The sequence below is a fragment of the Nomascus leucogenys genome, chromosome 11, assembly GCF_006542625.1.
Source record: "Nomascus leucogenys isolate Asia chromosome 11, Asia_NLE_v1, whole genome shotgun sequence".
Taxonomy (NCBI): Eukaryota; Metazoa; Chordata; class Mammalia; order Primates; family Hylobatidae; genus Nomascus; species Nomascus leucogenys.
In genome coordinates, this window is record NC_044391.1 from 39,637,608 (window position 1) to 39,663,401 (window position 25,794).

Below are 25,794 nucleotides of genomic sequence, written 5' to 3' on the forward strand. Positions count from 1 at the left end.
TTGCTGAATTGCAGTGACCATTTATTGAGTGTTCATTGTATTTCAGGTTCTAAGTGTATGAAGTGCTTTATATGTGATATCTCATTTTATCAGATTGAAAACACTATGGAATAAGGACTATTTTCTAAAATCCTATTTTGAAGATGGAAAACCAAGCCTTAGAGACTTGCCTAGCTAGGTTAACATGTCTAAAATTTTGTTTCCTGTTATCGACTGGGCCAGGATCTGAATTTAGGCAGTCCAACACCATAGCCAGTGGTAACAAGGTAGTGCTAACCCTCTGTGAAGACAAATTTTTCTGTTTAGCTGACTGGTTAAGACTAAAATTAAAGCTTGTACCTTCTTTACAGGGATGTTTTCCAAAAAGACAGTCTTGATATTTCCCAACTGAACAACAGATTTTTCTGTTGAAGCTAACAAGGAACAGGTGCACTGCTGGTGTTGGCTTCTGCCGCTGGCACCAGACTTGTGGTAGGATGGTGCTTTCTGGTGCTGGATGGGTTTTAAGGAAGGAGCATGACACTCAAAAATTCCCAAAGCCCATAAGACTCTGCCCCACCCTTCACTACCAAATCTTAAGGAAAACTTTGGGTGGGGGGAAAATAGAAGAGAGCTCATCTGGATTAACATGAATTGGCTTGAGGAATGTTGGGAGTGGGAAGCCAGGAAAATTTGTGGTCAGAAGACCTTAATTAAATTCCTGGCTCTGCACTTCATGCCCTGAAAGTCACTCAATTTTTCTGAATCTCAGTTTTCTCATCTTTAAAATAGAAATGATGATGTGGTAATTGAATTCCATACTTCAAAGGACAGATGATCAAATAAGATAATGTACTGTAAAAACTCTAAATAAATCATAAGGTGGTTTTGAAAACTGTTAATGTTAATAAAAGCAGATTTTTATTTTCTAATTGGAAAACTTTATCTCTTTAACATGCAGAATAAAAGTAAAACAATATTTACTCTACAAAACTACTTAAATTAGAATGCCTGTGTGGTATACTTGGACTGACTTTTACTTCCCCAAAGTGTTCAAAACCCCTAGGCATTTAAGCAACTTTCAGTGTACTAGTTACTGCCTAATGGGCAAACCCCATGATCTTTTCTCAGTCTTCATAGAATTATAGCAGTAATAATTTATTATTCAATAAGTGTACATTGAGTACCTACTATGTCCCTGGAATGGGTTTAAGTCATTGGAAATAACAGTCAGTGAAAATAAAGGAGGGCAAAAATGAAATTGCCTATTAAGCACCTAATGTGGACAAAGTGTTACATATAGTCTCGTTGAATCTTCGCAGCAATCCTGTGACATAGGTTTTACTGGCATTACTTAATAAGTGAGGATACTGAAGGTCAGAGAGTTTAAGAGGCATGTCTGGCACATCCTAGCAAGGAGAAAAGTAGAACTGGGATTAAAACCCTATTCTATCTTCTTTTCTAGCAAGTGGCTTTTCTTGTGACCATTTATTTGTTAATTCATTTATTCACACTTCACTCAGTCTAGTCCTTTGACTTTCTTCTATGAGCATCACAGATATTTTCTTAGCCACCTGTGGTTAAAACTGTGGCACCATCTTTAAAACTCTTACTCTATTCCCCTCCACATCAAATCTGTTCCAATCTTGACAAACCTTGTCTTCCATTTTTGTTGCCAACCTTTAGCACTTATTAATCCTTGCTACTACTATTGTACTAGACTTACAACTAGTCTACTTTCACTCGCCCCTCCATTCAGCCTAATCCATACAGTGTTGCCTAGTGAATCTTACTAAAGCACAAATCTAATTATGTAATTTCTCGAAAATCTTCCACGGCTTGCCATGGCCTACAGAAATTGTCAGTAATCACAAGGCATTCCTACTGTCAAGGGTATAGGGCAAACCATATTTTCAGCCTTCTTCAGTGTGCATCTTCCTGTGCACAAAATTCGTGTTTCCCAGGCTTGTCTGATGATAATCACCTGGGGCTAAAATAATTTATAGATTCAGCGGTATTCCCATCAAAATACCATTGACATTCTTCACAGAATTAGAAAAAGCTGTTTTAAATTTCATGTGGAATCAAAGAAGACCCTGTGTAGCCGAGACAATCCTAAGCAAAAAGAACAAAGCTGGAGGCATCATGCTACCTGACTTCAAACTATACTACAAGTCTACAGTAACCAAAACAGCATGGTACTGGTACCAAAACAGACATATAGACCAATGGAGCAGAACAGAGGCCTCAGAAATACCACTACACATCTACAACCATCTGATCTTTGACAAACCTGACAAAAACAAGCAATGGGGAAAGGATTTCCTGTTTAATAAATGGTGTTGGGAAAACTGACTAGCCATATGCAGAAAATTGAAACTGGACCCCTTCCTTACACTTTATACAAAAATTAACTCAAGATGGATTAAAGACTTAAATGTAAAACCCCAAACCGTAAAAACCCTAGAAGAAAACCTAGGCAGTTTCATTCAGGACATAGGCATGAGCAAAGACTTCATGACAAAAACGCCAAAAGCAATTGCAACAAAAGCCAAAATTGACAAATGGGATCTAATTCAACTAAAGAGCTTCTGCACAGCAAAAGAAACTATCATCAGAGTGAACAGGCAACTTACAGAATGGGAGAAAATTTTTGCCATCTCCCCATCTGACAAAGGTCTAATATCCAGAATTTACAGGGAACTTAAACATATTTACAAGAAAAAGACAACCCTATCAAAAAGTGGGCAAAGGATATGAAGACACACTTCTCAAAAGAAGACATTTACATGGCCAGCGAACATGTGAAAAAATCTCAACATCACTGATCATCAGAGAAATGCAAATCAAAACCACAATGAGATACTATCTCATGCCGGTTAGAATGGCGATTATTAAAAAGTCAGGAAACAATAGATGCTGTCGAGGCTTTGGAGAAATAGGAATGCTTTTACACTGTTGGTGGGGATGAAAATTAGTTCAACCATTGTGGAAGACAGTATGGCGATTCCTCAAGGATCTAGAATCAGAAATGCCATTTGACCCAGCAATCCCATTACCGAGTATATACCCAAAGGAATATAAATCATTCTGCTATAAAGACAAATGTACATGTATGTTTATTGCAGCACTATTTTAATAGCAAAGACATAGAACCAACCCAAATGCCCATCAATGACAGACTGGCTAAAGAAAATGTGGTACATATACACCATGGATTACTGTGCATCCATAAAAAGGAATGAGCTCATGTCCTTTGCAAGGACACGGATGAAGCTGGAAGCCATCATCCTCAGCAAACTAACACAGGAACAGAAAACCAAACACTGCATGTTCTCACTCGTAAGCAGGAGTTGAACATTGAGAACACATCACACAGAGAGGGGAACAACACACTCCAGGGCCTGTTGAGGGGTGGAGGGTGAGGGGAGGGAATTTAGAGGACAGGTCAATAGGTGCAGCAAACCATCATGGCACATATATACCTATGTAGCAAACCTGCACGTTCTGTACAGGTATCCTGTTTTGTTTCTTTGTTTGTTTGTTTGTTTTAGAAGAAATAAAGAAAAAAAAGAATCACCTGGGGCTTATTAGTATGTGAGTTCCCAGGCCCCACTTGACCATACTGAGACAGAATCTGCAAGGATTTACAGAGCCTTTTGGGGCATGGTAAGACTGGTGTTCCTCCCAAAGACCCAGAACACAGGTGCATGCCTGTGACCATCCTAGGTCTCTTGCTAGCACTGTGTGTTGAGGAAGTCAGCCAGTGTCATCTGATACGATGACACTTCGTCATATCTGAGACCTCCCAGTCACCCTTTCTCACGCATTACTGAGGTGCAAACCAAGTGCCAAAAAACCCAAAGACACATTAATTAAATTGAATCCTCCAAAGAAGTGGTTTTCTCACATTTTTAAGAGCATGAGATATTTTTATGTGAGCACAATGTGAAACACATAAAAAGATTTAACTTGTAAATAACTTGTGTGGTGTGTGTGTGTGTGTGTGTGTGTGTGTTTGAGACAGAGTTTTGCTCTTGTTGCCCAGGCTGGAGTACAGTGGCACGATCTCAGCTCACTGCAACCTCTGCCTCCCAGGTACAAGCGATTCTTCTGCCTCAGCCTCCCGACTAGCTGGGATTACAGGCGCCTGCCACCATGCCTGCCAAATTATTTTTTTTATTTTTAGTAGAGACGGGGTTTCACCATGTTGGTCAGGCTGGTCTCAAACTCCTGACCTCAGTTGATCCATCAATCTTACCCTCGCAAAGTGCTGGGATTACAGGCATGAGCCACCACGCACGGCCATAAATAACTTGTTTAGCTCGTACATGATTGTCCAATTTTGGGCATGTATACATAGATAGATATACATATATAATTGTATATAAATAAATATGTGTATATGTGTACATAAATGATTATGGGCATATGTATTTGTGTGTTTGAATATATGTGCGTAGGGTTAGGGACACACACGTACCTGCATAGATGACTTGCCTTCACCAAAAATTATACAGATGTTTCTCAACTTACAATGGGGCTATATCCTGGTAAACCAATTATGAGTCAAAAAATTGTAATTATAAACTGGCTTATCAAAAGACCCCCCAATATTGCAAGGTAAAAGGCATTAACTGTAAGATTATGATGCAAGAGGAAAATAATGACCAGAAAATAAGTTGGGGTGGAAAAAGTTTCTCTAAAACTTTCTACACTACCATTGAAATAGCTATTAAATAGTATATTGAAATAGAGATTGTTGCTTTTCTCTTTTTATTTTCCCAATTTTCACTCTCATTAAGTAAAATTACTCAGCTTTTAAAATCACTTGTATCGTCTCACTGTGTATTTACAGATATTTTGCTTCTCAGAAATTTATTTGTCCCAAATTCCTTTTAAATATTTAAATATTATGCATGTTTTACCTTTGTAAACTCTTACCTTTGTAAAACATGCAGAATATTATTTATCTCATGGATTTCACCCACTGTCAAAAGTCTACTTTCCTATCACCAATAAATACTTGAATACTATTAAGTGATAATTTTTTAGAATCACAGGCATCAAACTATAGTTGACTTTTGAACAAAGCAGGGGTTAAGGATGCCATCACCACCCCCAGTGGAAAATTCATGTATAACTTTTTGACTCCCTGAGAACTTAACCATTAATACCCTACTGTTGACTGGAAGCCTTACTGATAACATAAACCATTGATTAACACATTATTTTATGTTGTATGTATTATATACTGTATTCTTACAATAAAGTAAGCTATACAAAAAATATTAAGAAAATCATAAGGGAAGATATATTGCCATTTATTAGCTGTGTGGGTGAAGAAAAGTTACTTAACTTGACTACGCTCAGTTTATTCATTAAATAATCTTTGCAGACCTGGTAAGCACTGAATGAAATAATGTAATAAGACAAAAACGTGAAGGTTTTCTCCATAGTCTTATCACTCTGTATCATAATTTAATCATGTTTCTTTACACTGTTTTTCGATTCCTGAGAGAATGATTTTAGACAAACCCAGAGAACTCTCTTTGAATATCATTCTTTGTTTCAAATGTATTTCCTTGTGGCAGGAAACGATAAACACACATGGCACAGACAGCTAGTGACTGAAGGGGAAGTTAATGGTGTTTGTTTTTCCTCCAGAATTAGTAGTTCAGAAATTAAAAATAAAAATGTGGCTTGCCAAGTTTGTAAACTACACAGAATTCTTTGATTACAAGATGACAATGAATTTAATTTTTTAACATTTGTATTTCATTGATACTTATGAATTAAAATGTTTTGAAAACTTATAAATTTGCAGCTTTACATTTTATAAACTATAATGATTAAAATATCCAAATCCATTAATTTTTTCCTTGCCCTGTAAACTTGGAAAACTGAGAAAAGATTTAGAGTAAAACATTTTGAAATCATTGACAAGCACAAATACTGTTAGATTCTATGTCAAGATTGTACTGCTACCCTTGAGGAGACGTTATAGGTGCTTTTAAAGCTATGATGAGAAGACAAGAAGACATAAACAAGGTCTTTCCCCAGCTATGTGCTAGGAAAAAACCCTTAATTGTGATTGTACAGTATTGCTTGACGCAAAAGTCAACTCATTTTTCACCAAGGTTTCCTGTCCATTCCTGGAAATGAGGTAGGATGAACCCGGGGGGGGTGCACAGTAGAAGGTGGTGGTTTAGGAAAATCTACAAGTGACAGTAAATGCTATTCTAGAAAGTTAATTTTTTTTTTTTCAGGAAGCAAATCCTATATATTTGGCAGGAAGAATGCAACTTCTTAGAAGTGTCTTTCATTTAATTAAAATTAAGATTGGTGTGACTTGCTGCTGCTGCTGCATAATTCTGACTTTTGCATAGCTATTGCATTTGTAAATATTCAGATGCACTTTGTTATGGATAAAAGGGAGTTCCTCGGGTAGATGTTCAACTTTTATTGCAAAACCTCTTGTACTCACTTATGTTGCCAGATTTGGTAGTAGTCATGCACCCTGGGAAAATCACTGGCAAAGCAGTGGAGTGGAAAGGATCATGGGTATTTACTGTGAGGAGAAGGGAAGGTAAAGATGTTGTAGGGGTTATATCATTTCACTCAGGAATTTGCTTTTGGAAATGTCATTAAGGAAATAGTATTTGGGGATGGTAGGTGTTTTTAGAATGTTTCTAAGTAAAATCACGATTTTTCTTTTAATGAACTGCCAAGAAATCATGTAGTCCAGTGCCCATGAAATCAATTTAGTAGGTTGCAATTCAACAATGGAATAGAATAGGCTAAAATACAACATGCCAGAGTGTACACACATTGTAAGATTTAGTATTAATTTATGAGACTGCATGAGTTTTGTATAGATAAGCATGTTTCTATATATATGTGCATTGTATTTAATATGAAATGTATTTCTCAGTATGAGTAGCTGTTGAAAAAGCTTAAAAGCCACTGATTGACTTTTTCCTCCCATTTTACAGATGAGGAAATTGAAAGAGGCTGATTCTCATTTTATTTGAGTGAGTCTCCTTGAGGCAGCTTATCTATCATCAGGGGTCTTTTGTTAGAATCTGTTTAATTACCTATGCATCTTTTACAATTTTTCACCCTTGCTCAAAAATTGGCTATATTTTTGTGACCAGAAATTGGATCAAATATGCTGATTCTGGGGAGATAATCTTTGCTGAGTCTCTGAGCACCATGTTGGAGGGGTAGTTGGTGCTTGTAATACCAAGGGGAAAAGAACAGAATATTTGTAGCTCTCTGTAGAGATAAGATCCGTTATCTTAGGTAAAGTCAGATGAAAAGGTGGAACAATAATCTAATACATTTCATCAATAGATACTACCAATCATCAGTAGCTTCTACCATTTGTTTCAGTTCAGTTCAACAAATATTTATTGAGCTCCTACTTAGTATCAGGTATTTTAAAAGCTAGCCACTTACTTCCTTCTTTATGATAAATTAATTAGTCATACAATTAAATTATTCTCTCCCTTTGCTTGTGGTGTACAGGGAGATTTACTGAAGTAAAAGGAGGTTTTGTTTATCAAAGGTGAAAGAGGTGTAGCACCATGCTTTATAACGCAATATGCTACTTGGAAATCTGTTATGCCTTATCTAGAAATGTTCCTAATATCTTGAACTCCACCTTTCACTCATTAGGAAGTCCTGCAATATAAAGCTCACCTATAATATTTTTCTCTATATTTGCTTTCATAACACATTGATTTATATTGAGCTTTCTCCTTGTTGCTATTTATATAGTGTCAGTTCTGCTCTACGAGCTGATTCTCAGGTAGTCAGACTACCTGAGAATCGAGGCATCAGGGCCAAGGGGGCCAACTTGCCATGTGAGGTTTTGTCTTTCCCACCTTGTTATGCTTCTTGTTTGCCTTTATGCCTGGCAATTCCTGAAGGTGGTGTTCTGTTTTATCTCTTTTTTGTTTTTAAAGTGTTTGTGCAAAGCATATTATTCTGTTTTTACTTTGCTTCTTAATTGAGTTATCGGCTATGTAACTTATTGCTTGAAGCAGTTACAGCATCAGGGAATAGTCCCAAATGGCACCATGAGCCTGATTTTTCTTGATGGCTGTCACTGTGGAAAGGGACACCCATGAGGTAGGTCTAAGCCAAAGAAAGGAGATGTATCAGTACAGCCTAATCTCATTAGTGGGTCTAGAAAAACTGCTTCTTTATTAACTGTCAATCTTTTAAATCTTTGCTAATTATAACGATTAAACATGATATTTTGTAGTCATTTCTACTTGCATTCTTGATTATTAGTAGTTTTGAGCTTTTTTACATATCTCTGTAGGATTTTCTTCCATGTTTGGAATTTCTGTTTGTGTCCTTTGGTTATTTTTCTTTTAGACTGTTCTGTTTTGTTACTGATTTATCAGACCTTTTTTCTATCCTATTGAAATTAATCATTTTCATTGTGGTTAAATTTTACCATTTTAACATATTCTGAGTGTGCACTTTAGTGGCATTAAGTACATTCACACCATTTGCCACCCTCACAACTGTCCCCTCTCCAGAAATTTCCCACTATCCCAAACTGAAAAAAACCGTGGTGGGTGCTATAAGAATAGGCCTGAGGGCCTCTTCCATTCTTAACAAGAGAGATGCTAACCTTCTCTTTTTTCCCACAACACTAGTAACACTTCTTGAATCATCTAATCCCCTAATTATTTCTCTGGATCCGGTGCTGCCATGATGATTGCAACTTCATTTTAAAGATGTATTCATACATTAAATAAACAGGCAAACAGCTGTTCTCATGTGACCATCTTATTGAGCAAATTCTGTTTTGTTTAGTCTTTATAGTTCTTCCACTTGTTATTTAATCTACTGGTGTTTGATGTTTTCCTTGCTTGCCAATGTGGTATTTCCAGCTGTGCATGGAAATTAATTTTCTATTTGAGTAGACAATTCCAGGAAATTATCTATTAAGGTTATAGGAGGCAAAGAGAATGTTGCTTTATAGTTTGTGTGTGTGTGTGTGTGTGTGTGTGTGTGTGTGTGTGTGGTGTTCTTGGCATTATAAGGAGGAAAGGTTGATTTAAGAGTTCATGATTGCCAATTTTTGTTTTTAACTAATATTATTTAAATAAACTCTGCCACTGGTCACAAACGCTGTCAATAATAGGAAGTATGGGGCACTGAAAACTTATTCTCTATCTGAAACAACAATTCTAAATGGATCGCACATGGACTCTGAAACCTTTTTTGGACAATAGACCTCTTTGTGTATCTGACAGATTCTGTGGAACTTCAAAACCTAAGGTTCCCATATTTTTTATCTAAAACCCTAGTTGAGGTACATTTTGGAATCAAGAATTTATCAGATTTTAAAAAGGTAGTATGATTTAAAAAATGTATTAGGTTTTCAAAAGTACCATATATGCCCATATTACCTATCACCTTTAATGGGGTCTGGGATGGTTCCCTATAATCAAAAAATAATATTTCTGCAGTTAAATTCATAGATCTTAATTTTAAATGAGATAAATAAAAACATGAAATAGCCTCACATCTGTGTACGTCAGTTTTTGCTGCCAGATAAGTTGAGGTTTGTTGCCATAAGATTTCTGAAAAATCTTTTGTTCTTTAGGATCAGTGATAAGGGACAAACACAATTTCACCTATACTCTAGGGGGTTCCACTGTCCTTGGTCAGGAGTGGTTTGGCTCCGTGCTCCAGCCGGGCCTGCTTCTCCTCAGCCCTACTCAAGTCATGGACTTAGCATTTTCACTGTTACAGACATTTTTGCTTCTGGGGTTCTGCACCTGTCATTTTTTGATGAATTTAATCCTCTTTTTTGCAGCCATATTGTATATGGGCTCTCATTCTTTATACTCAATATGTTTGCCATCATGTGTAAATGTTTCATCATAACGTGAACACATATATTATGTTCATCATCATCCCTGTTCCTTTGCATTGGTTATTCTCAATACTTGAAATGCCTTTTTCTGTCTTCCTCCTGTTAATTTATCCTCTACCACATCATTGTACTAGGATAACCTATTTTCTCCTTCTATTATATTCTCTATATTCTTTTAAAGCTTTGTGTCTACCACTCTTTTAGCACGCATTACATTCCTCCATAATTACTTGAATATTTATCCATCTCTTACGTAAGACTGCGCATTTCTTGAGAGTAATACCTCTTTATATATCCATTGCCTTGCACAGTGCCTGGCACATACAGATTCAAAGCTTTTCAGCCCAAGATAAATAGAAGGTGTACATTTGGAGGCAGTGCGGTAAGATTGGAGACACGAGAAAGAGGGATGTACAATCTTAATAAATTAGAGTGCAAGACAGAATAGTGTAGAGGAACAGTGATTTTGTTTATGTGCACACGGGGATTAGGAAATTAAATGATATATATGGTTTGGAGAATGGAGAAATTTCAAAAAGGAGGTAAAGCTTCAGACAAACCTGGGCAAATGGATGAGCTTGGGATGGAACAGGCAAAGAAGAATGTACAGTGCTTTCAGAGAAGGGAGTATGTTGAGGAGCGAATTGGCATTGGTGGCTGAACAAGATATTTAAGCTATTGGCAAATTATAATGGAAGTTCTGAATTATGAGATGATGGCAGGAAAAGGTCAGTAGGCCAAATGGTGCTGGATTATATAAAGCAATATATAATAAGAAAAAGAATTGGATCTATTGAGAGTAAGGTGTCATTATAAGTTAAGGAGTAGAACAGGGATGTTAAGATAAAAAACATTTCTGAAAATAAATGTGTCCACAGCGTACCCAGTGATGCCTGAACTAAAGGGTATAGGGGTGTGGGGCTGAGTTGTTTTACATCATAAGGACTTGAACCGAGAAGACAATAATGAGACTGGAGAAAAGGGTGTGAAACTTTTGAAAAGTAAAACCATAGTGTGATAGTTAATTTCTTGTGTCAACTGGACTGGGCTACAGGTTGCCCAGATACTTGGTCAAACACTACTTAGGGTGATCCTGTGAGGGTGATTTTAGACGAGATTAACATTTAAATCAGTAGACTGAGTAGAGCAGATTGCCCCCTGTAATGGGGATGGGCCTCATGCAATTGGTTGAAGGCCTGAATAGAGCAAAAGGCTGACCTCCCTTATGTAAGAGAGAATTCTCTTGCCTGACAGTCTTTAAACTGGGACATTGACCCTGACTGGTTCTGCAGTAGCCTTCTGGCTTCTGACTCAAAACTGGGAAATCAGCTCTGCAGCTTTTGGACTTGCCAAACCCCTTAATCATGTGAGCCAATTCCTTATAATCAGTCTCCCTTTCTTTCTCTCTTTCTCTGTGGAGAACCCTGACTAATACACGAAGTATATGGAGACTAACTAGATATGGGAGCCACAGGAGGTGAGAAAGGAATTAACAATTAGGAATAGGAATGGAGAAATTGAAAAGGGCAGTCAATTTTGATGGAAAATATATTTGGTTTTGGTTTTGTTGACCCTGAAGTGATATTGGAGATTCAAGTTAAATTACTGTAAGCAGCTGTAGTGAGGTAGGTAGCTTGTGTGGGTGAGGATGGATGTTGCATCTGGGAATCATCTACAAGTAGGGCAAAAGAAGTTATATGACAGAACAGAGTTCACAGGGGAATGAGAGAGACAAGCATAGGCAAGGATTTGACTGAGGTTCTTCAGGTGGGAATTATGGGGCTAGAGGAGAAAGATGATCCAGTGTATAAAATATAAAAATATTGGTGGCAGAGCTCTCTTGATATTGGTTTGTCAGCCTCTTGCACCAGAATTTAAGATCCATGAGGCCAACAATTTACTCAGTCCTTTTTCCCTAGCTTTAAGTGTTGTACTTCAGATATTTGAGATTTCTAGACATTGTTTTTTCTTCATTTTCCACTTGAGACAAAGCCTTTTAAAGGAAAACTGAACCAGGAATTAGGATTTATTTGCTGTAATCTTGACTTTGCACTTAGATATAGAGACTGGGGTTTGACTTTTTAATTCCTAGGATTTTGACTCCTTTTTCAAAAAATGAAATTGGATTAAGAATTTCTAGGATTCCTTACAACTCAAAAGTTATGGAGAAAAATATCTATAGGCTGAAAATTGTTCTAAGCTGCAAAAATGGCCTTGAGTAACTTCAGAAAATAAACATTACAGCAAATCATCTTTTATACCCCTTTTTTGGATGTTTTATTTATTTAATATCAATCAAAATATTGTAATAGATTAAATAAATCAAAACACATATAATCTTGTCTGGAAGCAGCTTTGGGCTAAAAATTTTCTTCGCAAAATATTAAAGGTGTGATTTTTAAAGAAAATCTCTTAATACAGGACCTAACCCCACTTTATATAGCATTAAATTAATGTAACTGTAAAAAAGAAAAAAATATATAAGCAGCATTTTTCTTTTAATATCAACACCATAAAGAAATTTTGGTTCTTATGGAAATTTTATTCTATTACAAATCTTCCAACTCTAAAATCTTCTTGTAGAGTTGATTATGTAATTTAAAACAAAGGGAAGAATCAGTGGCTCAAATGGTCTTGTGTTTACCATACTTCATTCAAAATTCTCTTGCATCTCCTCATATGTTTCTAGATATGTTAACATCATACAATCTCACAATATCCATTTTTAATTTATGCAAGAATACTTTCTGTTTTGAATAGCACATTATTCTAGGTTATATCCAATGTCAGTTTGGGGTATTTGATCAATATGTGATGGTTAAATTATAGATGGTTAACTTTTTTTCCTAATTGTACAATTTGAAATATCATGAATTTCCAAAAATAGTTTGGAGAAAATATGAACTCTATTTTAAAAAGTGCATGTATGTTGATATCATGTATTTGACATAGAAACTGTCAAACAGGAATAGATGTCATAAACTTTAATTCAAAGGCATTAAACTACTAGCACTAACAACCAACATTTTTTTTTATCAAATAGAACTTATTATGCCCCCAGGATCATGCGTTGTTTTAGATATTAATTAACATTATAATTGTCTTCTCACTTTCTGGTATGCAGGGGTACTCTCCATGACCATTCTTTGTCATTTATCACCTACAATGTAAAATTTCCATCGGGAAACAATCTTCTGCCTTGAACTACCAAAGTGCTGATTTTGCTTTTTGTCATTAAGGTTTTGTTTGTTTGTTTGTTTGTTTTAATTTGCTTTAGAGCTTCTTTACTGAGGACCACTAACCGTTAAGAGTTTTCTTGGGGAATAGTGTCACAGCAAAAATCACACATAGACTTTTCAGATACAATTCTTCTATCTACAAAGTAATGCTAGAAATATTGTTGATTTACAATAGATATAATTTCAAATTATTTATTTTTATTTTCCACAGATCCCAATTTCTGGATCTCTTGTGAAGTTTAATAATTTATCCTTGGATTCATTTTATTTTTGTTTATATTTATATAGAAGGCATTTAGCCATTCATGTTGATCAGCTGACCTCTTAGTTCCATTTGTATAATGTAATGTCTCGTTATATAAACCCAAGGATCTGCTGTTATTGTTTGCTCTGCAGTCTGATAGATAAGAGATTAAAATAGGGTGGGTGTAGTGGCTCATGCCTGTAATCCTAGTGCTTTGGTGGGCCAAGGCAGAAGGATTGCTTGAGGCCAGGAGTTTGAGACCAGCCTGGGCAACATAGTGCGACCTGTCTTTACAAGATATAAAAAAATTAATTGGATGTGGTGGCATGCTGAAGTCCCAACACCCTGGGAGGCTGAGGCAGGAGGGCTGCTTGAGGTCATGGTTTCAAGACCAACCTGGACAACATAGTAAGGTCATGTGTCTACGGAAAAAAAAAAAAAAAGATTGTGCTTAGTGTTGTACATTTGTAGTCCTACCACGCAGGAGGCTGAGATGGGAGCGAGGATTGCCTGAGCCCAGGAATTTGAGGCTGCAGTGAGCTATGATCACACCACTGCCCTCCAGCTTGGGCGACAGAGTGAGACCCTGTCGCTAAAACAAAAAACAGAGAGAGAGAAAAAAAAAGTAAGATGTATGTATTCAGAAACATAAAAAAGCAAGAGTAAAACTTTTGTGACAACTTTGTTCCATTTATAAGTCACACTAATGACTGCTTTGCTTCTTAGTAATTTTCCATTTGTAACATTTTATACCTGGATACACAAATGTAATGCAATTGAACAAGAAAACAATTATCTGTCTGCTGGAAATAATGTACTTATCTCATTGAAACAATTGACTTGTTTAAAAATACACAGGTCTGTTCAGACTGCAGTTACCTGTAATTTGTAATGAATTTCCAGGAAGAATTAAAATCCTCTGATGTAATTGAATCAGTAGTTGAATCCACTGATTGTGAATGATAAATTTCCATGCATAATTCCCCTCTTATATAAACCTCCATTTGGAGCCATTTTAGATTTGAGAGGTTTTTTCAATATTCTATGAGTTTTGGCTGGATCCCTGGAAAACTTCACTCAAAGGCTGTATCTTCCAGTGAAAGCTTCATGTTGACTTGTGGGTTCTGTGTCAGTGGAATGTTTCAGTACTTTTTGGCCTGGCTCAAATGTTTCTTGGCATTTTCTGTGGAGTTTGGCCTGACCAATCTATAGTATCACATTGGATTCCAGATAAACCCTAAAAGCCGTAATTCATCCGCAAGCTAATATGGGACTTCATTGGAGTTTGGTAGTAGACTAACACCATCGAGCAGTTGGGGGTTCAATATTATGAATGATATTTCTAAGGACATATCTATCTGAAAAATAATACAAAGAGAAGCTACTTTTCCTTTAGCCCAGCACTTATTTTTCTCAGAGGTCTCTTTCACAGAGGTCAATGTCCTATTTTAATTCCTTATTATAGTTTTCCCTCCCTCAGCAGTTTCTAAACCTATTGCAGATCAACAGCTTTTTCTTCTTTCTTAAAGGGAGATGGCTCTGGCTCTTGGCTGACTTTAGTCTTGTGATGTGGGACTGATGTGCGTTTTCATTTTTCACTTTGAAGGTGCTGCCAAAGCTAGTTAATTTTAGTTATACCATCATAGAATGCTGGAGCCTGTAGGTGCCCTAGAAATGGTTTGGTACAGCCTCCTCGTTTTACACATAAGGGGAGCCAGGCCCAGTTCCTTAGTTCTCACAGGAAGCTACGGCACTGTTAGGATGGAACTCTCGTCCGCCTCGCAACAGAACGGGTCTCTGCAAGTCTATGCGGCTGCTGAAAGATCCACTCCCCATTCCCAGTCTCAGATTTTGTACCTCTGGGTAGCTTTCCTTTTTTCCTTACAGCTTTTTAAATGTAGCTCCCCACACATTATATTAATTTGGGAAACCAGCCAACAAATTAGTTTTACATTTGTTAGGATTGTAGGGTGTTATTTATGATACCATTCTCTTTGTGTTCTGAGTCACTAAGAAATAAATATAGGAACAAGACAGAGATCAAAATAATAGCTTTATTATAAACAGTGTTAAATTTTAGAACACATAGTGGACCCAAGGTGGAAGCCAGCTTCTTATGCCTTTAACAGTCCCCTATTGAGCTTAGCCACTCAGTCATAGAGAAGCGTGCAACTGCACCTGCAGCAACTGGTCCAGCCCTCATCTGCAGGGCCCACCCTCAGGGAGGACTAGCTGAGCAGCACCTCTGAGAGACTCCAGGAGCCAAGGGCCTCCTGCCAAGGGAAGGGCCTCTTTCTCAAGTCTGGCCAAGTAGAGCAGTCCATACCCACTCATGGAAAGCAGTGTCCTTCAATGGCTCACCTTCTGGTGAGTGTCTTTCTCTTTTCCTTGCTTTAGCATTCCTGTTTCACACTGGTATTCTGAAACCAATATTATTATATTTCTTTTCCTTGTAAGATGAGTTATTTTCCCATTATTCTCCTGAGTACAGTTGAAAAAGCAAAGGTAGCAAAATCAGCCTAGGCAACTGATTATTTACAATAGAGAAAAATAAATGAAGAATTAAGTAGCTGGTAATGAGAGATGGCACCATGGGAATGTGCTCAGAGTACTTTCCAGTAATGGAAGATGAATAATTTTTCCTGTTCTCTCCTGACCAGGCTATTGTTCTCACATTTTTAAGAAGAGAAAGTTGGGAAAGACTTTTACCTCTCAGTTTACATCTTTGTTTAAGCTCTAGACCTCTGCCAGCACCCACCATTGTATTTTGATAAATATATTCTCAGCCCTCTATAGGTGGATTCACATGATCTTGTTTTACTTTCATTTTCCTGTGATTTTGAATTAAGTAAAATTTCAGATCACAGAACTCTCTTGGAAATTTTAGTTGACTCATGTAGGTAGGTTTCTGTAGGTTTCACTATTTCATTTTGTTCCAGATATTTTTCCACTGTTTATCTCTTTTTTAAAATCTTCTACATTAGCTTTCAAGATACTTACTTATGAGAGCCCAGATAATAGTTAAGTTTTCTTCATATTAAGGGATTTTTTTTCCTTCAGATTTCTTGCCTTGTGGTGCATGTTGCACAGACACTTGTACTTAATTCAGAGGTAAATGAAAAGTAATTTACAATTCTAATATTCTTGATACTCATACTTTCTCCTTCACTGTTTTTATGCTTGCAGGTTTCACTTCCTTTTAGTAGGTTGAAGGCCATTTAGATAAAAAAGATACAAAATTGCAGACTAGTAGATTTAAGAGTTTATGTATTACGATTTAAGATGTTAAGATTTAAGGTGTTCCAGTAGCATACTTGGAGCCGAAATCATGATTATTAAGATGAATTCTTTTTGTGTGAGCGGCTTAACAGACTTCTCTTGAATCACCATAATGTTTTTGCTTCGTGGGCATGTCAAGTATCTGTTATAGTGGAACCTGAGAGAGGGCATACAGGAAATAGCATAGAAGTTGTCACAGTACACCTGGAATGATGCTCAAGTGGTTGCCATGGGCTCAGGAGCCATTTGCCTGGATTGAAACTCAGCTCTTCATTCCTTTGTTTCAGTTTGCTCATCTGCACAGTGGGCATACTAATTAAGATATCTACCTTGAAAGTTCTTGTGAGGATTAAATGGATGGATACATGTAAAGCAGTTTAAACGAGTGTCTGAACATTATATATGTTTTATAAATGTGAGCCATTAAACAGTCCTCACGTGCCTAATTGGGTGAATAGATCAAGGTTCCTCTGTATTTTCAAGTGTTTCCCTCAGTACACTATTATTTAGGAAAAACAGACTAAAAAGATGTTTTCTGAGGTGTTCCTGGCTGATATTTTAAAAGGTGAACCATGCATTAAAAGATTGTGAGTCTAAATTTTGTGTAATTTAATATTAATAAATAACCTGACTTCTTTGATAGTCCACGTGAAATATGAAGATTTCAGGCACTTTGTTTCCACAGCCAAACTGTGTATATTGTCTTCATTATTGGCACTGATTTTGGCATTTTGATTTTTAAATTATTTTGTGCGGTTTTCACAGTTGCTCCAATTAGAAGGGAAGTATTGAGGAAGTAGTCTTCCAGTTATTGACAGATCTTAAGAAGCATAAAATGGTTTGGTATTTTGGAGAAATGTAGGATAATATAAGACTCAGAGGCATACTATTCCAAGTAGAAAATTTCATCATATAATGCATTTATATGTATGTGGTATATGTGGGTAGGCAAATTTCATCATGAAAGGAATAATGAAGGAAAAGTTTTGGGGGAACCTAAAGTTTTACTTTAGTTTATGTAATAATTAATTCAGCTGCATAAATGCCAGGAAAATAATTAGAACAACAGATTATGTTGAATGCCTAAAGAAATATGTTTAACAACTTTTAATTTTCTTTCCTCCCACACACGACTTCCTAGTTTGTTTCTGACACACCAGTTGTGTCTCAACACAGAGGCTGATCTGGTAGAGTTGTGTGAACACCTGTGATTGTGGCAGAACAAATTTTCTCCTTTTGGTTACACTTAATGAAAGTAAAAGTAGAAGGAGCACTGTATTTTGGAGGTAATGTAGAGATACAGGGGGTAGCCTACCTTTTCTCCAAACCTATGTATGAGCTTTCAATGTTTTGAAAGCTCATGCATACTGAAGCGTGTGTCCACATGGTGAATGTAAACAAACAAAAGCTGATTGTAACCATCTTGCTTTTCCTAGTTAGATATCAATGGGCTACTATTGGTCAGAGAAACAAAGAGGGACCTACATTAGTGGGGAAAGGTAAAAAAATTTAGTGGCAGTGAAAGTTTTAAAAACAATATATATTTTTTCTGTTTAAGATTTCCTTTATATTTATGACGTTATGATATTCCTTCAGGAGTGGCTGTTTGATAATCTGTAGTTTACTTAATCATTCCTATGGTGTTACAGACAGATTTATAAAGTTTTGCTATTAATAAATTAGGGCACCACAAATATCTATTTGAATCTGCCTTTTTTTTTTAAGTTATTTACTCAGTTTAAAATTTCTGACCTGATATTATTAGGTTAAAGTCTTTGCATATCTTTATGAGTCAAAGGATGTAGATTTTAACAAATGGCTTTTGAAGTGCTTTGCAAAATTGCTTTCTAATATAAATATATAAATTGTTAACAATAATGTATGGGTTTTTCAGTTTCACTTTTTGAGACCCTGAGCAGTGATCAATATTGCTTTTTTTAAATAATTTTTTGTATTTATTCAATAAAGTGGAACTTCAGTGTTGTTTCAATTTGCATTGCTTTGGTAAATAAAATGCGTGTGTGTTCTTTTTTTCTTCATGTGTCCTTAATAATTTAATTTCCTGTTGTGCATGTTCATGTTTTTGAGGTATATTTCTTCTTGATTTTCTGTTTTTCTGTCAGATTGTTTATCCCCTGTATGTAACATATAAATCAACATTTTATCTCTTGTGTTTGATAAACATATTTCTTCAATATGTTGTTTTTTTATTTTACCATGACTATTACTTTTCTTAGTGTTAAAGCTCAAACTGTTATAAAAGTTATATTATTTTGTTTCTTTTATTGACTCTAGGTTTAAAAAGTTGTCATCTTACAAAAAAATATTCAATTCTATTTTATGCTAATGTTTAGTGAACTGATTTATATGTGTGTGTGTGTGTTTATAAACCCACAGATACATATATGCACAAATACACATAGGGAGTTAGAGACATTAGTATTATAATGATAGTATATGGCATAAATTTTGATCCATTTTTTTCCTCAAATTACTAGCCAGTTATGTCAGCCTTATTGATTACATAGCTTTCTGTCTTCTCCTCCCTAGTTGTTTTAAATTTCCTCTTTATCATATTATTACATCCTAACATATAATTAGATATTTTACTGGGCTTTATTTTTTTATTCACTGATCTATTTCAAATTAGATATAAAAATATTTTTTTAATTCTTCAAATTATTAATGCTTGATAATATGCTTTAAATGTAGTAGGTTCAGGTCTTCTTTTCCAAGAACATTGAGCTTCTCCTGTGTTACAAAGTGTGAATATGAAAATTAAAATTATACAGTTTCCCCACTCATGGTAATCAAAGTCTTGCTGGAAAAATAGACCTGTAAAAATGTAATTATACTGTAATGCTACAAATCCAGAATGGAGAGATGAACAAAGCACAGATAGCACCAAGGTGACAGTATATTTTTACCTTTTTCCCCTATATTTTCTAGTTCTAATGAAAGTTTGATTATCATCTAAATTGCTAATTTATTATATCTACAAAATAACTTAGAAAAATTTGATTTTTAAAAATCCTATAATCTTCTCCCTCAGGGTTATTGTCTGTTTCATCTTTTTAATTTTCTAATTAAATTCTGTAGTTTTCCTTAATGTTAAATACTGGTTAGAAACATTTCATGTTAAACATATGCATCTTATGGATATTATTTGTGACAGTCTGCAAGTAATTCAGTTGATTTATTTCTTTAAAGAAGCCTATATTTGGGGTTTAACATTCACAGGGAAAATTGGAGCCCATACTTTTTTATCTTTCTTTATTGAGTGTGGGGTCTCAAACATTCATTGGTAATAACTTTGGGATTTGGTAAGAAATACTGCACACAGATACAATGTAGAAATTTCATTGAGATTTTTTTAATAGTAACTTTTATTAGTTAAAATTTTGAATAGTTGCTTTTGAAATGAATGATAGGCCAATGAAAAATGTGTGTGCCATGAAAGCTATATTTTTATGAAAACCTGATTGGAATTATGGAAAACAATCTTTGTTTTATAGTCATGGAAACCTGTGACTGATGATCATTTTTGGAATGTTAATTGTAATTTCTATCATTGCAGCTGTTAATTGGTAACAAGGAGGGGATTAAAGGCATTAAGGAGTTTTGGAAAATAAAACTTAAACACATTTCAAATAGCAATCATTTCTGGAATTCTGCTCATATCAGTTGTATAAACCTGACTATTAAAATATAGAATAAAGTTTATTTCATTATTCCAGTTTCTAAACTGTATATTACTGAAAAATATGTTTGTATTTACAAATTAGGTCAGGAGTAAGCAGGGCCTCAGTGACGTAAATAAATCCCAATGGAAGATTGTCTTTGGACTTTCTCTTTTGTGTAATTCTTTGTATATACAGGATCCTTGGCCAGGATCCCATTATACAGAAGAAAAGGTGGGGATGTGGGGGAGGGTGAATATTCCCAGAGAAATTCAGCCTTTCAATTACTTGATTATTCTTGTGGTTGCAGGAAATTAAAGAATAATGAGTTTGTTTCCTATGTGAATCATAAAAATATAATACGGGTATACACAGGGCCATTGACTTAAATAAATGGATGGCCCTTAAAAAATTCACTTTTTGGAGGGGTGCGTAATGCTTTTTGAGGACACACTGAAACTGTGTTGGTAATCCCAGCTCCAAGCCTTTAAAGTTAGTTTAAGTGTAGGAAGAGGAGTGGCAGCAACTTGATAATAAATTTAGTACAAATGTTTATCTTATTTCATTTATGTATTGTATCATTCAAAAAATGATTTGAGATATCTTTTCTTTTTTTTTTTTTTTTTTTTTTTTGTCTTTTGAGACAGGTTCTCACTTGGTTGCCTAGGCTGGAGTGCAATGGTGCCATATTGGCTCACAGCAACCCCTGACTCCTAGGTTCAAGTGATTCTCCATCCCCAGCCTCCCAAGTAGCTTGGGAATTGTTTTTGTTTGTTTGTTTGGTTTGTTTTTGTTTTTGTTTGAGATGAGTTTTTGCCATGTTGCCCAGGGTGGTCTCGAACTCCTGAACTCAAAGCAGTCTGCCTGCCTCAGCCTCCCGGTGTGCTGGGATTACAGGCATGAGCCACTGCGACTGGCCCTGATTTGAAATATCTTCTAAGAACATGTTCAACTTAATAATAATAAAATGTACATAGAGGAAAAGGTGCATTATCTGGAAAAGTATAAATACGTAGAAAGTCCTAACTGGAAACAAGAAAATAAATATTTTAGGATCCACGCAATTTTGTTTTGATTCATTATTTTTATTTATTTATTTTTAATAAAGAGGTTCTCACTCTATCATCCAGGATGGAGTGTAGTGGTACAATCGGAGGTCACAGCAGCCTTGAACTCCTGGGCTTAATCTGTCCTCTCATCTCATCTGCCCAAGGAGTTGTTTTCTTTTTTTTTTTTGATTTGAGCTTTCTAGCAGCAAAAACAAAAAGAGTGCTGTGGCATAGAAGGATAGATATAGATGTCATGTCTTTTGTCACACACGTGTGCATGCATACACACACACACTTACATACTCTCTTTCATAATTATTTATTTATTATTAGATTTATTTATTTATCCATTTATTTTTGATAGGGAGTTTTGCTCTTGTTGCCCAGGCTGGAGTGCAATGGCGCGATCTCGGCTCACCACAACCTCTGCCTCCCGGGTTCAAGCAATTCTCCTGTCTCAGCCTCCTGAGTAGCTGGGGTTACAGGCATGAGCCACCACGCCTGGCTAATTTTGTATTTTTGGTAGAGATGGGGTTTCTCCATGTTGGTCAGGCTGGTCTCGAACTCCCGATCTCAGGTGATCTGCCCGCCTCAGCCTCTGAAAGTGCTGGGATTACAGGTGTGAGCCACTGTGCTTGGCCTATTTATGTTATTTTTAAAAAGCAAATTGCTTTCATGTTCCTTAGGAGCGGCACAGCTATGTGGATCTCTAATTTCTAAAATAAATTTCTCATATGTATGCTTAGTAGTACTTTCCTTTCAAAGAACTAGCTTACCTGTGGGTGATTTCAGACCAACCTGTTCAGTTCTTCTGTTTGAGAGACAAATTCAAATGCTTATAGTTCCCCAGATGACCACCTTTCACATTTTCTGTCTCATCCTAGCTACCACTTCTCCCTTAACATCACCTGCAACAAACAAAACGACTCCCCTAATCTGAAGCCAATTTTAATTTATGGGATGGACCTAGTCATTTGTATCCAAAATGTCTGAGAGTATCTTTTTTTTTTTTTTTTTTTTTTTGAAACAGGGTCTCACTTTGTCATCCAGGCTAGAGTATAGCGGCATGAACAAGGCTCAGGCAGCCTCCAACTAACTCCCAGGCTCAAGCGATTCTACTACCTCAGACTCCTTAGTAGCTGGGACTACAGGTTCACATCACCACACCTGACTAATTTTTATATTTTTGGTAGAGACTGGGTTTTGCCATGTTGGCCAGGCTGGTCTCCATCTCTTGGACTCAAGCGATCCACCTGCCTCTGCCTCCAAAAGTGTTGTGATTACAGGCCTGAACCACTGCACCCGGCATGTATATATTTTAAATTGTAAACAAAGTTATCATTGATAAGATAGCGTATAGAAAATAATTTAAAGAAAAATTTGATCTAGCTGTCAATGAGAAGGAAAGCAAGCTAAATAATGAAAATTAAATTAGCATGAGGAAAATGAAAACTAAAGAGAGACTGGAAGATACCACATAAATTATGTGGCTCATAAGTCTAAGAGTTTTGAAATGTTGTTGAGTCAGGAAAAGACTCCTGCCTTACTCATATACGCATTTTTTGCATTTAATATTTTATTATATACAACTTAATTGTCCCTTAGTTAAGTCTTAATCCATTGAATAAACAAAAGTAATTTGTCAACATACCTTGCTTAGCAGCTTTACCTTTTTCAAATTTTATTTTGTTTATTTATTATGTCATTTCCAAATTCCTGTAGGCCTTTTGGTCGGTAATCTCCATAAACCATTGTAGGCATAGACATTTTAATGGAAAGGGCTAGTGACTTTTCTGGTTTTGTGACCTTTTACATTTTGATTCAACAAAACTTTATTAATCACCCGCTTATATAACAGTCACTATGCCAAGAGATTTTTCATATCTTATCACATCTTACTTTCCATAATAAACCCATGAGGTAAATACTTTATGGTCCCCGTTTAACATAGGACACTGCTAATAAGCCTCAAGGAGAGATGAGCCCAGATCACATTGCTAGTAAGTGCTAAATTTTGGCTCAAACCCATCTTGATGCTTGAAGCCAGTGTTCTTTCTATAGCCATGTCTCTTGCTAAGTACTTCTGACTTTTACTTAAGATACTCTTCTCTTTGATTATTAATTACTCTGGTGTAAACTGTGATCTTTTATGAAATCTAAGACTGCTACTATTATCTGGGCAAAATTGTGGAATTGAATCATTGAGATGCAGATTGAATTGTTGATTGTTCAACAAGTTTGAGATGAGACAGATCAAATTTTCCTTTATTGAAATCAGAGTGGTTGGAGCTTAATAAAAAAGCAGAACATCTTAAGGTAAAAGAGCAGGTACTTTTTTTTTTTTTTTTTTTGAGACAGAATCTCAGTCTGTTGCCCAGGCTGGCGTGCAGTGGTGTGATCTCAGCTCACTGTAAGCTCTGCCTCCCAGTTTCACGCCATTCTCTTGCCTCAGCCTTCAGAGTAGCTGGGACTACAGGCTCCCGCCACCATGCCTGGCTAATTCTTTGTATTTTTGGTAGAGACGGGGTTTCACCATGTTAGCCAGGATGGTCTCGATCTCCTGACCTCGTGATCTGCCCTCCTTGGCCTCCCAAAGTGTTGGGATTACAGGCGTGAGCCACCGCACCCCGCCAAGAGAAGGTACTTTTTTTTTTTTTTTAACACTGACATTAATTCTCTTTTTGACTGCTAAGGACAACTACAAACAATACATTCTGTAAACCTTTTTTCTGAAATAGTAAAGAAAGTGAAGCACAGTAGGAATTCTTTAAAATGTTGTCTTGTTCACTGGACATTTATTGGGCACCTAGTATAATCCAGATATTCTGTGGTATTCTGTGATACAACCTTAAATAAGACAAGACATAGATCTGGCTCTCAAAATATTTATAGACTACGGGGGAAACTTTGAATTTATAATTAGATTGTTAATTTTCAAAAATTAAAATTCAATAAGTTGCTTATTAGCATCATCGGCTTTGGAAATTTAACACTTTTCTAATGAAGAATATAAGTTCCAGTTAAGAGGGTTTCCTGTTTCAGACAATGTAGAGTAAATCAGCTTGTTCCATAACTTTTAATATTTTTCAAATATAACCTGCATTTTACCTTTAGAACTAAAGATATGTCGAGAAGAGTTCATTATAATGTGATTGAGTCACTTACCAAGCCTATTTTAAAACCAGTTACTTCCTTTTCTTACTTTGCACTCTGTGACACATAGACTTCCAGAATCAGAGAAGTATTGTTTTTGTTTTTAGGGACTTGCTATATTATGTGGAACCAAAGCCAAGTTAATATGACTAAGTAATTTTCAGTTCAAGGTAGGATATTAGATAGAAATTCACTTTTTTCACTTCTAGATTTGGACATGAAGTAGTTTTTCATGTTATAAAATGACAAATTTTATTTATTTGTAATGAAATAATCCCTTTTATTTATAGCCAAGTTCATCATTTTAACACTTAATCTTCCATGACAGTCTGGAGGAGAGGAAACTTGGCAACCATTCATTATTATCTGTTTTTATCATCAGAAGGTATTTATTTGTAGGGGGAGTGTAGCAATGATGTCAAGGGTGGGACATTTTTGTACAGGACGGCCTTTCCTTTGGAGTCATGATGGTAAATATGAACACAGTTACTTAAAATGCATGCAAATAGTTACCAGTCAAGATGTATAAAGTTCCCTGGAAACTCAGAAGCATGTGATTATAGCTGTGGAATGAGAATGTCTAATAATAAAAGGAGAAAATGTCAGTTTTGGATTAGTGATTCAGGAATCCCATCAGTGACTATCTAATCAGTAGCATTTCACCTGTTGTTTTACAAAGCTCTTATTGAGCTGTGCTTCCATACCTTTGTGCTTGTATGAAGATCTGCTCATCGTAGAAGCCCACTTACCTATAGTTTCAACATGACAAATCTGAGCTTAAACACAAATTAGAATATTTAGGCCCTGAGGCTATTTCATGGATTTAAATATAGCACATAGTAGGCGAACTTTGAGCTTGATAATGCTGTGGTACAGTGAGAGAAGGCCAATGTCAACGATATCTGAATTGATTTGACCTTTTGTCCTTGCCTGTGAAAATGACTTGCTTCTATAGAAGTCTGTATACTCATGACTTCCTTCTAAAATGATTATTGTACGGTATTCCATGGCCATTTGATTTGATTCTTATCACAAAATTATCGAGACATCCACTAGTGTCTACTTAATTGATGGCAAACAAGAAGAAAACTGTAATCTGGAGATAACTAGGTAAACCACATGTTCTACGTCTGTGCCTGGATAGAATGACTTTTGTGGTTATGTATGCAGCAAACACTTTTGAGTGCTGGTCATTTCCCTAAGCTCTGAGAATGCAAAAATGTGCCGTGTCCATTGTGATTATTGTGGTGAATACAGAGTGTTGTGA

General features: G+C 36.0%; 1 protein-coding gene and 1 pseudogene across 4 annotated transcripts in view; one reads left to right on the forward strand and one right to left on the reverse strand.

Annotated features, from left to right (window-relative positions):
• HDAC9 (histone deacetylase 9) overlaps window positions 1–25,794 on the forward strand; it is a 906,822-nt gene that overhangs the window by 96,042 nt on the left and 784,986 nt on the right. The gene's annotated exons all lie outside the window — the stretch shown is intronic.
• On the reverse strand, window positions 8,559–8,651 carry LOC115837426 (annotated as a pseudogene).